The sequence below is a fragment of the Pseudorca crassidens genome, chromosome 3, assembly GCF_039906515.1.
Source record: "Pseudorca crassidens isolate mPseCra1 chromosome 3, mPseCra1.hap1, whole genome shotgun sequence".
Lineage (NCBI taxonomy): Eukaryota > Metazoa > Chordata > Mammalia > Artiodactyla > Delphinidae > Pseudorca > Pseudorca crassidens.
In genome coordinates, this window is record NC_090298.1 from 21,194,059 (window position 1) to 21,206,605 (window position 12,547).

At 33.9% G+C, this 12,547-nt stretch overlaps 1 pseudogene; it reads right to left on the reverse strand.

Moving 5' to 3' along the window:
- Positions 1 to 10,672, reverse strand: part of LOC137220610 (protein lin-28 homolog A pseudogene) — a 33,612-nt pseudogene extending 22,940 nt beyond the window's left edge.
- Positions 10,673 to 12,547: the final 1,875 nt, after the last annotated feature.

Consider the following 12,547-nt stretch of genomic DNA (forward strand, 5'->3'; position numbering starts at 1 on the left):
TTTAATGTTTACACAGCTTGATGAGTTTGGAGATAAGTATATATACCCATAAAACCATCAACACAATCTATACTGTAAACATATCTATCACCTCTAAAAGTTTCTTCCTGCCCTCTTGATTTATTATTATTTCCTTTTTAAAAAAATCAGTGCCCACCAGAGTCTTTGAAAGAATAGTTCTCAATTCTAACTTTGTATTAACACATTATTTTATCAGTATTATAACCTGTAGTTTTGGTGAAATAAAACATATACTTATGAGAGAATAGTTACAGTGAAAAGCAACATATGATTACAGTTTCCTATAAGCGTGATAATAATACTGTAAGCATTTGAAAAAGGGTTATATTACAGAGACAATAAGGTATTTCCATATTTACATTGTGGGCATTTAAAAATGTGCTGATATGATAGTGATGTTTCCTCGATCTTCATTAAAGACAGTGTTTCTGAAATGGAACATAAGTATCCTGCTGGCTATGATGGGAAAAAATCTGTGTTCCACTTCTGGGTACATGCTATTTTTGTGAAGCTGGTCAAGATGCTACCTCACTCTGTAAAATCAGCAAATAAATACTGTAATAATTACTATGTATCTCATTGTTATATCACAATATCTGACAAATATGGCATTGATTATGTATGTATTGTATGAATGAATAACTGAATCTCAGGAAAACTATTGATACTTTTCACTAAAACATATGGTATACTTATTGATTATATGAAATGTGTTCATGTTTTTCAAGTGCATCATATCAGTGTAAACAAAGTGAGTTTATTACTCAGTCATTGAAATGTGGCACTAGGCCGATACAGTTTTCTCAGCTTTCTCTGGTTTTAAGATTTGGAGTCACATGTCTAATAAACCAATGGCTAAATGAGGCTAGAATTTGCCTCTCTACTGGTAAACAAGATTTTAATTCAAAGTTTCAGATTGTATTATTCAGGTACATGGGCTTATTAATATACACAAATTATTATACTTATAGGATATACTTATAGGACTCGGACGCTTCAAATTGGCCTATAGTATAAAAATAAATTCAGAGCTTATGCATATGCTTACCAAACTTATAAATAATAAGCTTAAACCAGATACCTACACATGCAATTCAGAGGGGGGCCTTTGCATATAGTAGTGTAACAACCAGGCAACAAGAAGCTGACAGTTCAGGGGTTGGTCATTATGTCCACCATTTTAATAAAAGAATGTTGAGTCAATGGCTGTTTTCCACTTAAATTATCTGAATTTCAAATCGAGTTATTTAAAATCATTAATAAAGAATGTATGCCCATATTGTTTGTACATGTTGCCTGGATAAATTACAGTGATTATGAAGCAAGTTCTCTAGATTTTAACTAATAGTTAAAAGAAAAACTTTTCAAACACAGGTATTTATATTTAGTATTTAATCGATTCTAATGCTATCTAAATCCAGAAATATTACTTACAAATTCTCACACATACGGCAAACATACTAGCATGGTTTTGATTTTGTTATTTTCAAATTTATACTATAATTGAATGTAAATGAATATTAAGTCACTATATGTCTATCTTCTTAGATTTTCCTAAATGTATCTTAACCATGTTAGAAATTAAAGTTAAAAACAATTGATTTTTTTTTCCATGCAAACTGGAATTATGTAAAATAGTTTATCATTTTAAACTGCTTGTTTCCAGTTTGTTCTTCTTGAGTACTAGTTTTTTGTTTTTTGGGTTTTTTTGGTATGTATATAGCAAATTTCAGATAATATTAGTTAAGCTTAAAATAAATTTTGAATTTATTTTTCATATTCTGTAAAAGGCTTTATAAAATTATTAGGTACTACTGAAAATAGACTGAAATATCAAGGTACCGATGACTATAAATCACACTGATTTCAGTTTTAAAATAACATATTTTGAATTAAATTTTTATGTTTATTTTTATATATACAAACCTCTGTACAAGAAACACACACATATTCAGTCTCACATTCTCTCGTGTACAATACGTATATATGTACATCTAGATGATTTAACAAAGATATGCTTTACTATTGTTATTCTTCAGCTAAATGAATGAAATTTAGATTTGTTAAACAACATCAAAAACAAAATTTTTTTTAGCAGAACAAGCAGCACATTCAAACTAAGTTCTGCCTACTAAGAACTGAGTCTTTCACTGCCTCTTCTTAAAATCACAACTGTGTTAAATCTGAGGTAATATTTGATTTTGTTTCTGATTGATTCAAACACTATAGGATCTTATTTTAATCTCAGAGACTCCATTGTATTAGAATTTATTGCTCACATTAAAAAGTACAGGAAATTACTTGAATAAAGATGAGGGATGTAGTATTATAATAATGAATATTATGTGTTTCTAATCCAAAAATTGACAGTTCCTTTTAAATACATTTTGGGGCTCTGTAATTAGCTTAATTCACAAGAAAGGTAGCATACTTGATTTTTTTCTGAGTAAAGCAGTTAATTTAAGTGTATTGGACTTTTAAAAATAGATTAAAATACTTCTTATTCACTTTTCTTAAGACACTTCTTGATTTCTTTTCTTCTTCTGCCCTCCCTTTCCCTTTCCTCCCCTCACTTTTCTTCCCCTCCTGTCTTCTCCTTTCCTCTCCTCTCTTACTTCTCCCTAGTTAGATATCAGCAAGGGAGTTTTTATGTGTTTCTATAGTTAAAATGTTTGCGAGCAATTCTAAGCTGTTACTGAGTGTTAATTTATACAATTGAATAGCTTCCAAATAGCCCAGCAGACATGACAATTTATTTCAGTATTGGGAGAAACTACATTTTTTTGTCCTAAGACTCCAAAGAGGAATATAATGGTGAATAATTAAGTGCAGAACATGGTCTATAGTTAGTAAATCAATTTATGGACTGTTTCTTGAACCCTAAATTGAATATGCCACGTAAATATAAAATGTTTCTCTTAAAGACTTAAAAATCAAAGGTTAAAAAAGATAGTCATCATTTAAAGTAAAAAGTAGGAGGCATGTCAGCACTGCTCAAATCACTCAAATATATTTTAGTACTGTTTTTTTCAAATTCATGACAGACAGAATATTATTAAAAATATCTTCAAATCCTGCCCTACTTTCTGGGACCAACTGCTTTTAAAAATCAATGCTAGGCTATCTTTTCTGGAGAAAATACATGTAATCTCCCCATTTTGAATAATTCTCTCTCTCTTCCTTCCTTTTGATTTGCAGGAGGGGTCAAATCAGTTTATTGATTCACAAAGTTTCTTCTAATAAACCAACTGTTCCCAGTATCACTGGTGTGAAAAATACACTCCGTTATCACTTAGTACTTGTTTCCTTTCTTCTATGGAGGCCCACTTCCTTTGTCCACACCCTTTCCCCTCATCCTCCCCAAGGGTAGTGATTAATTTTCATTAGGTAAAAATAATCATGGTCATTCCTTTCTGGGTGCTAGTAGTTCATTTAAAAGTGGACATATAATAATGCCATTCTGGCCAAAGGTCACAAGGTAGAATCTGCAGGGGGATCGCTGGGGAAAATTTCTACCTTTGCACAAAAGTCAAACTGCTGATGAAGGCAGAGTAGAGGATGAAAAAAATCCTGTGTAGTGGATGGATGTCTTTTTTTATGTCTCTTAATTAACCTACCTTTAAATAGTCATACCTTCAGATTTTGAAGTAGACTAATGAATGTCTTACTGTTCAAACCATTTGGAGTTGGGATATTAATACGAACACCCATCAATATCCTAAATTGATAGCATTAATCAGGAATTGTATACATTTGGATCCAAGTAGGATCATGTTGTTAAAATGTAATAATTATAAACTAGTCCATCCTCTTTTAAAATTATATTAAATTTTATGTTAAATTAAGTTGAAACATAATGTAATGTTATTTTTAGATTTTTAAACTGTGTTTACTCCCAAAGCAAATGTGTTCTAGTAAAAGTAATTACTCTGGGAATTTTTCTTATATAAAGTTTATATGTTTTCTGTGATAACCCTTGATTATGAAGTGCATTTCAGTCTTCAAGTTTGCTTTGTTTTGCCATTAATTTGATTAAAATAATAAAGTAAAAAAAAAGATTATCCAATAATTAAAATGAACCAAATGAATTACAAAACATTTTTATTAGATCAAAATTATCTAAAACATCAATGGTTCCATGAGGATTGCAAATGATGTAAATTATAATTTCTGGAAGCATCAGAAATAAAATCCAAACATGTCAGGCAAGATTTCTACACACCCAGTGCCTGTACAACTTACTATCTGATGCTGATGGTTTATAATACGGATTACCGGCAGGAAACCTGCCATATGATTTGGGAGTAAAGTGTAGCTTAGTAACCTTTTTTTATTGTTCCGTTGTTTCAGTTGTACTTCTCTGATTAGGGACCATCAAATTGCTCCTGGGTTTTAGATCAATAAAACTCTTTGGGTTCCTACCCCAAAGGTAAAGAGGTAAAAGAATATTTCTTCTCTGAATATTTTGTAGAACTATTTCTACATTCCACTTGACTTCAGATAAAAGAAAAACTGGTCTATAAAAATTGCTTTTTAATATTACAGAATGAAATGCCACTTAAAGGGCTACCTTTCCAAAGACAGCCTCTGAAAATGACCCCTACATCCTGTGTGCTAAAAGAAATCACCCTCTTTTCTGCAATGAAGAATTTTATTAATCCCCAAAGTTTTATGATCTTTATTTTCATCATATTCTCCACTGTATTCGTGGCTTTATTCTTAAAAATCAGGACAGTGCTCTGAAACTGATAGCTGACATTTACTTGAATGAAAAGATGCATCATTTAGTGTGAACTTTCATTTTGATCCTTCCATACCCTGATTCCCTTCCAAACATTTCTTTTTCCTTTTTCATAGACTTGAAACCAGTATTTCCTGAACAAGTTCATTTCTTAAGTGACTCATCTAAGAAATAAAATTTATTTATGCCCTAGGTGTCCAGAATATAAACATTGCAATATTAACTATTTTTTTCTAACAGCAGAGTGATTATAAGTAAAGATCTAGAGCATGCACTTAGACTCTGTGACATTCTGCACTTACAATATATAGTTTAATGTGGATGAAATTTGCAAAGCCTGAAGGTTAAATTGACATTTAGATGCCAGATACAGTCTATGGGTGCTATATTCACACAATAAAAAGATGAAGTAAATATTCTTTTTAAAAGAGAATGGTCAAGTTCTATAGTTTCTTCCACCCTACTTTAATATGTATAATAGCCTTCAGTTTTTCCATTTAGACATAAAGTCAATGAATATATGACTACCACTAACATAATTTTCCACAGCACAAATCTATAATTCAACAACTGGCATCTATTTGGAAGAATAACTGGCACACTCTGAAGCCCTGGACAGAATGTCTGTGACTTTAATTAGGCACCTGATTTAAGGAGTTTAATGGGGTTGACAAAATATTTTGGACCCAATAAGTTTGAAATGTAGATACTTACCTTTTTTTAAGGCTCCACTTTTGATATACAAAATGTAAATCATTATTGCATAATTTCTTATTTTTGTGACAAAAGATAGATATATCAAAAATAAAGAGAGGTTGCTGAGGGATACTTTTATACTATATCTTATATTGTTATTGCAATTCTGCTTGTTTTTACTATGATACCTATTTTCAATTTATTTCTTTTCATACATATATTTTTATATATACTATTCACTGAATGAAGACATTTAATAGAGTTAAGATGAAACTGAAAAAGTTATTTATGTTTATAATAAACACAGAGAAGGAAATGTTATAAATATGTATACAATATTACCTTGCATATAATGATAGACACAGAGAAGATAGTATCTTAACCTATACTTCAACGTAGACTTAATTATCATCATAGTCATTATCATACTACCTACTTTTCATTGTGTAAAATAAGCTTTCACAACTTAAATTACTAAAATAACTCAAATTAGTTCTGTTCTCTGACAAGTGCTGAAACATTTCAGCATAAATCACTGTAGAGTTCTGGAGGCTCTTCCTCTGTTCTGGGGGCCCAATTTGAAGTTTCTCATAAGATAGTGGATTCATTCATTGTAAGATATACACATACAACTAATTAAATTCCAGAAGTTTGGTGAAAATCATGATGAAGTATCTGTTTTCCTAATCCTTTTAAATAAACAAACTCCCTCAGTCCCTCAATCACATCCTCTCCAATTATACTGCTTATATTTCCAATACTCTCACTCTCTGGAATTCTCATAATATTCATTAGTTTGTAAAATTTTGCCCATTTTGGCCTATGAGGGCAGGAACATTGTCCTTTATTATTCACTATTGTGTCCATTATTCACTTTTAAAAGCTTCATGTATCATAGGTTTAAATGGGGAATGGTAATGGTGTTCCATAATACTAGGCATAAGCTTTTGAAAGATGTGTATTCATAATCTCCAGTTATTCATAATCTCCAATAATCTCCAAAATACGTGTTCTACGTTTTATAATTATTCAAATTTTATAGGTTTTATGGTTTACTTAAAACTTACTTTAATTGCATTCATTTTAATTATATAATTATACTTTGCCAATGTTTAATTAAATAATTTTAAGTAAGTGTTTCAAGATGTTGATTATTATGGGGTGCCTTTTAACATTTTTATTCTGATCCCTGTCCCTTTAAATGTATTTTGTACACGTTAGGATGTTTAACTGATATATTTTAGGGATATTAAAGTAGTAATATACATTGGAATGTGTAAAAAAATGGTTGTTAGGTACCCTATGACCCCAAATTATATTTAAAGAAAAACTAACAACCAGAAAATGTGGCATCCCTAACCCACTCCTCTTGTGGTGTTAAAAAAAAATAGAATACTTAGTTGAGATATTTTTTAAATAAGGAGGACAATATACCTTCAACGTATGTTTTGTTCAGTGGAGTGAGTGGTTCAAGTAAATTCGTATATGAACACATGAGACAATTCAAATTTTTCCACTGTTTTGAAATGATGATTTCCACATTATATTGAATGAGTGTCAGAATCTTCCAAGTTTCTTCTGAGTTAGTGAGTGAGTTTTATTCAGCCATTTTTAAAAATGTTAAGTAAGTCTCTGGTTGTTAAGTAAAAGCCTCAGTGCCCTAATACAGTGAGCTTAGAAGGAAAGAATGAACATAATAGACATGTGTTGAACAAATTCCTACAAGGTTTTCATATTTTCCTACAAAAATCCCATTTTTTAAATATACTAAACCAGAAGTCTATGTTTTCTACATTAATTATGGCTCATGATAGTGTTTTGAAAAACAAAACACTTCTTAAATTGAATCCTGATTAAGACAAGTATTCATCATACAACATTTATTTAACAATTTTTATAAAATGGAAGAAGTCTATTTCTTGCAGGTTATAATGATGATGTTGAGATCCATAAGTAAAGTTTTAAAGCAAAACTGTATTTTAAGAAAATATTAAATTGATTTCACAGTCACAGAAAACTATCTGAAGTAATATATCAAGAAACATGATAAATAGCAATATTACATTGAGGAAGTTGTCTTCTGGTCTGTCACAGAGGTCATTCTTTGCCTCCATCTGATTTAATATCCTGTTTAGCATTTTAATTAAGAATTTTAGAAGAGCAAGTAAATGGAATATTAATAAGGTTCTCATATGATACAAAATGGAGAGGTGTTACAAACTATGTCAAAAACAGAGAAATAATACAAATAGACATAATGAGGTTAGTAGTGGGGATAGTATTGAATAAATGAAATATATTTGTAAAAGAGATGAGTTAATGTGCATTTCACAATTCAGGCATGTAGGTATAAAAATTGTGTAGATAAAGAAGATGAACAAAGGGAAAAGTCGTGCATGTGGAATGCTTGAACATATTGTAATGTTCATTATACAAATATGTTACCTGGGTTCAAATATAGAAATTATGGTCTAAACTAATGATTGCAATACTAAGTCCAACCTAACATTTGCAAGAGTATAAGATCCATATATATTTGATTAAATAATTAAAATATCTAAACAAGCTAAAGCCATTAATAAATAATGTTCAATTCTCCTACCTTGAAAACATATCTTTACAGTCATTGAAAGGTCAGGTGTGAGTTTCCAATCCTCACTTTCAAGAATTCTGTCCTGGAACATCATGATATGAGGAGAGCCAGCACTCTGAGCCTCAGTGCCTCTGGGTCTGTACCATATATAAGAAGGGGCTTTGCACTTGCCTTTGTGGACATCCGCACCTCATATTTTAGCACTTTCCAAAGGAGCAGCTGCATAACTTTCTCTCAGGCCTAGGAATTAACTCACCAGTACCATGGTTTGCCCTCAGGGCAACACATTTTGGGACAAAGCCAATGCCAGGCCTAGAGATGAGCTCAGTTTTGTGGTAAGAAGTCCAAAGTCCTGGGAGCCTGGACTGTGGTCTACAGAAGTGACATGAGATCAGGTGTACAAGAACCCTATTCTATAAATGCCTGAACCAGTGGTACAAGATACAGTTAGAAAAAGGCCAGAATATATATTCCATATCAGAGCCAAGCAAATTAACTCTCTTCTGAGCATTTGAAAATTGTACTGTGTGATACAATAACATACAGAAGACACCATTATTGCAACATTCAACTACTCAGCTGACCAAAGGCAGGGTATTAGGAATTATAGAGTGGCTGATTTTGTAGAAACTGCTACCTACAGAGCAATGGCAGGAACATATACAGTTGACGCTTGAACAGCACAGGTTTGAGCTGTGTGGAGTCACTTATATGTGGGTTGTTTTCAGTATATATGTACTACAGTACTACATGACCCAGGGCTGGTTGAACCTGCAGATGCAGAACCACAGATACAGAGGGCCTACTGTAAAGTTATACTTAGATTTTCAACTTCGCCTGGGTTAGGACCCTTAACCCCCACAGTGTTCAAGGGTCAACTGTACCTTTAATAGATTACAATTGAGAAAGCTGAAAATTCGTACTTTTAATTTAAAATCTCACGGTCACAAAGTGTCTTAATTTGGCTTTCCTGGAAACAGAGGCTGATACAGGGTTTTAGTTGCACATGGTTTTTTGAAGGAATTCTCTCTTCATCTCAGGAGAAAGTGAGTGAAATAAGCAGAAGAGGGCAAAAGTTGGATGAGATCATAGCAGGGGAGTAGCTTCAGTTTGATTTCATGAGATGTCCCAGAGCATGAAGAGTCCAACAAATTGGCCTCAGCTTGAGGCAAGAGGAAGGCGTTAAGTACGCCTGTCAGCCAATCATTGACTGTAGTTGCCCCCTGCAGCGAGCATAACCTATTTTATTTGGACAACAGTAAACCTTTGAAAGGAAGGAAGCTATGAACCAGTAAGAGACAACCCTTAAGACAGCTAGGATACACTGTCCTAATAAAAGGGATCTAAATGCGACATCATTAGTCTCCACCATGGTCAATGCATTGTACTGCTCAAATCTGCTTCCTTCTCACGTTTAGTTCATTTCATCCAGGCTAAAGGTTGGTCACAACTTAAGAGAAGTTTTACAACAGAAAAGTTATTGCAATGAACTGCAGCACATGCTGCTGCAGTTGGTCTAAGGCTGTAATTGATACGTATCATCTAATTTTTCTGCTACCCAATCAAGACCCCTCTTACATTTAAATAGTACTTCTACTGGTCTTTGTGGTTGCATAGTGGAAATTCTGATCCCTAAGGATTCTGAGCCTTGGTTACTGTGTATTTATCAGGTGTGTCTATTTACTGACCCATTTACAATTAAAGTTAAGCAGAGAAGTACCAAGGAATACCCACAGGATCTCCTGACTGCCGTGTACCTTTTGCCCTGCCCTTGTTATGGAAACAGCAGCCCTCATGATGGTCACAGTTAATTATCTTTGGTAGTCACAGTTAATTACCTTTGGTAGTATAGTAGCTTCCTTCTGAACCAGTTGATCAACTGCTATAAAGAGCCCAAAGACACCAGACAGCAGTTATAGCTTTAAGCCTAGTTAAAATCTTAGTGTATTTCCTTGAGGAAGTGACTTACTCTACACTCAAAGAGTCTAGAGGAGACAGGAAGCACAAATTAGTCACTGGAATGCTGGTGAGTTGAACCACTGCTACTTCCATTCTTTCATTTCCAGACCCATGTACTCCATCTATTGGAAACAACACACTGTATCACAGCCATTGCTTTAATGATTATTCCACATTCTGAATGACAGCATCTCATCCTTTCAGAGATTCATCTTCAAGTTGGCATTTCAGCTGTTTCTTCAAGAGGCTGTGAACCTGCTTTATCAGACAAACAGCTTAAGGACAGTGAAGTTTGTGGCTGAACCATGGTCATGTGCACGCTGCTGCAGTACTTTTGCTGTTAAGAATCCTTAGTTTGAGGATATGTTATAGGAAATCCCACATTAGTATGTATTTAAGTAGTGGAGCTGGCTGAACCACAGCACAAATGGAAAGCAAAACTATTTCTAGAGTGAGTGACAATTCAGGATAAGTCATTGCCCTTTCCAGATTCTAAGGAGTTCATTGTAACCAAATTGCCACCAAATAACTGGTCCTCCTACTTGAGGGATTGTGCTGTACTGTGGACTCAGCATTGTTCTCTGGTACTGACAGGTCAGATACTCAGCACCAGCAAGAACGACATCAAGCTGGTTTAAGATTGCGAGCTGCTGGACCTCCATCTATACTACCATGGCTGTTCCATTCATGATCTACGGCATAAGCACTGGGATGCCCAGTGAGGAAGACTGGCTGAAATTTAATGACACTTAATTTAATAAGGTGTCTTGTGCACTTGGTGGTTTAATGCCTCTTCTGAAGTTGATGCTCTCTGAAGGGAATTGTCTCTTGATGCAAATATTCACACAGTATATTTTGTGTCTTATAGGTCCATCCACATGCCTCTTGTATATACTTTCCTCAGGACAATTCTCTTTCTATACAAAGTGGATGATCAGTAACACTGCCCAAACTCTGCCTACTGAGAATACACCCTTCACCACTGTCTTTCAGGGCCAAGCTTGCTTAGTATTATAGAATATAAGCAGACCATGACATGCACACCCATACTAAGCTAATTTATCCTTGCATTAGCCTTGGGCTTTTCTATTCTCCATCAGCTAGGTATAGGAAATCCCAGTAAGGTCATAGATGTCATTTGACAAAAAATTATCAGTACAATAGTGGAAAATAACATGGGAGTTTGATCATCTTTTGTGCAGTTTACATGTGCCCTCTACACCCTTTGAACCCAGTTCTAGATTGACCACTTCTAGTCTATAGCCTTCTGGGCTCACCTGAACTTAAACTTAGTGGTCAATCCTGACTGCTTGGTATATTGATGTAAAGTTTCTTGCAAGGAGATACTTTTCAAATGGTGCATAATTATCTTCTGGAGATGGCAGGTCTTTGTGCCAGAACTCTAAGGATCAGTGTGTGAATCTCTTATTAGGCCTTGTCATTGGTTTCACCAGCCTCACTTCTTACCACATATACCTCTCATACCTTGGGATCAGTTTATTCACATGGCCTGAGTGGCAAGGCTGCTTGTACTGTAGTGTCAACTTGCAGCAGAGACCTTTCATGCTCAGAACCATATTCAAAATAAGCAACCCTTCATGTAACCTGATAAATAGATCTTAGTTTCAGAATTTTCTTGCAAGCATTAAATATACTGCCTGCAAACCTCAAGGAAGTCTACCATGTGTTGTGTTTCTTTTAAAGTGGTAGGAAGTACTGATTGTCCTATCTTGTCTTTAACTTTGCAAGGGATATCCCAGCATGCCACAAAAATACTAAAACTCCTGAAATATCACATCTGTGGTAGGCCCCTTAGTATATTTACGGTTTATCTTACACCATACTTACAACACTTAGATATTCTGCAGAACATCACATTGATCCTCTATATTTATGATATAATATTAATTAAACCTGATCAGAGGAAGTGGCAAGTACTCTGGATGCCTTGGTAAGACACACACACACACACACACACACACACACACATCAGCATAATCTTTTGGACAAAACAGCTCCCCTTTATATAGTTGCAAATTAGTAAGAGTTAGTACAATTTCTAGAGAAAGGTGCAGCTGAGAGATTTCATCAGATATCACTGAATCACTCACTCCACTGAACAAATCACTGACATGCTTGTCTATGTAGAAAAATCTGAGAAAATAGACAAAAACATCTCCTGGAAGTAGGCAAGTGTAGCAAGTTTGTAGGATACAAAGTTAATATACAAAGTTCATTGCTTTCCTAAAAAGCAGCAATAAACAAGTGGAATCTAAAATTGAAAACACAATACAATTTATATTAGTGCCCTTCACAAAAATTAACTCAAAATGATCACAGACTGCCCTGTAATGGCAAAACTATAAAAGCTGGAGAAGGTAACATAGAAAAAAGCCTAGATGACCTTGGATTTGACAATGACATTTTAGGTACAACACCAAAGGGAATAATCCATAAAAGAAATAATTGATAAGCTGGATTCCACTAAATTAAAAACTTCTACTCTGCGAAAGACAATGTCAAGAGAATGAGACACT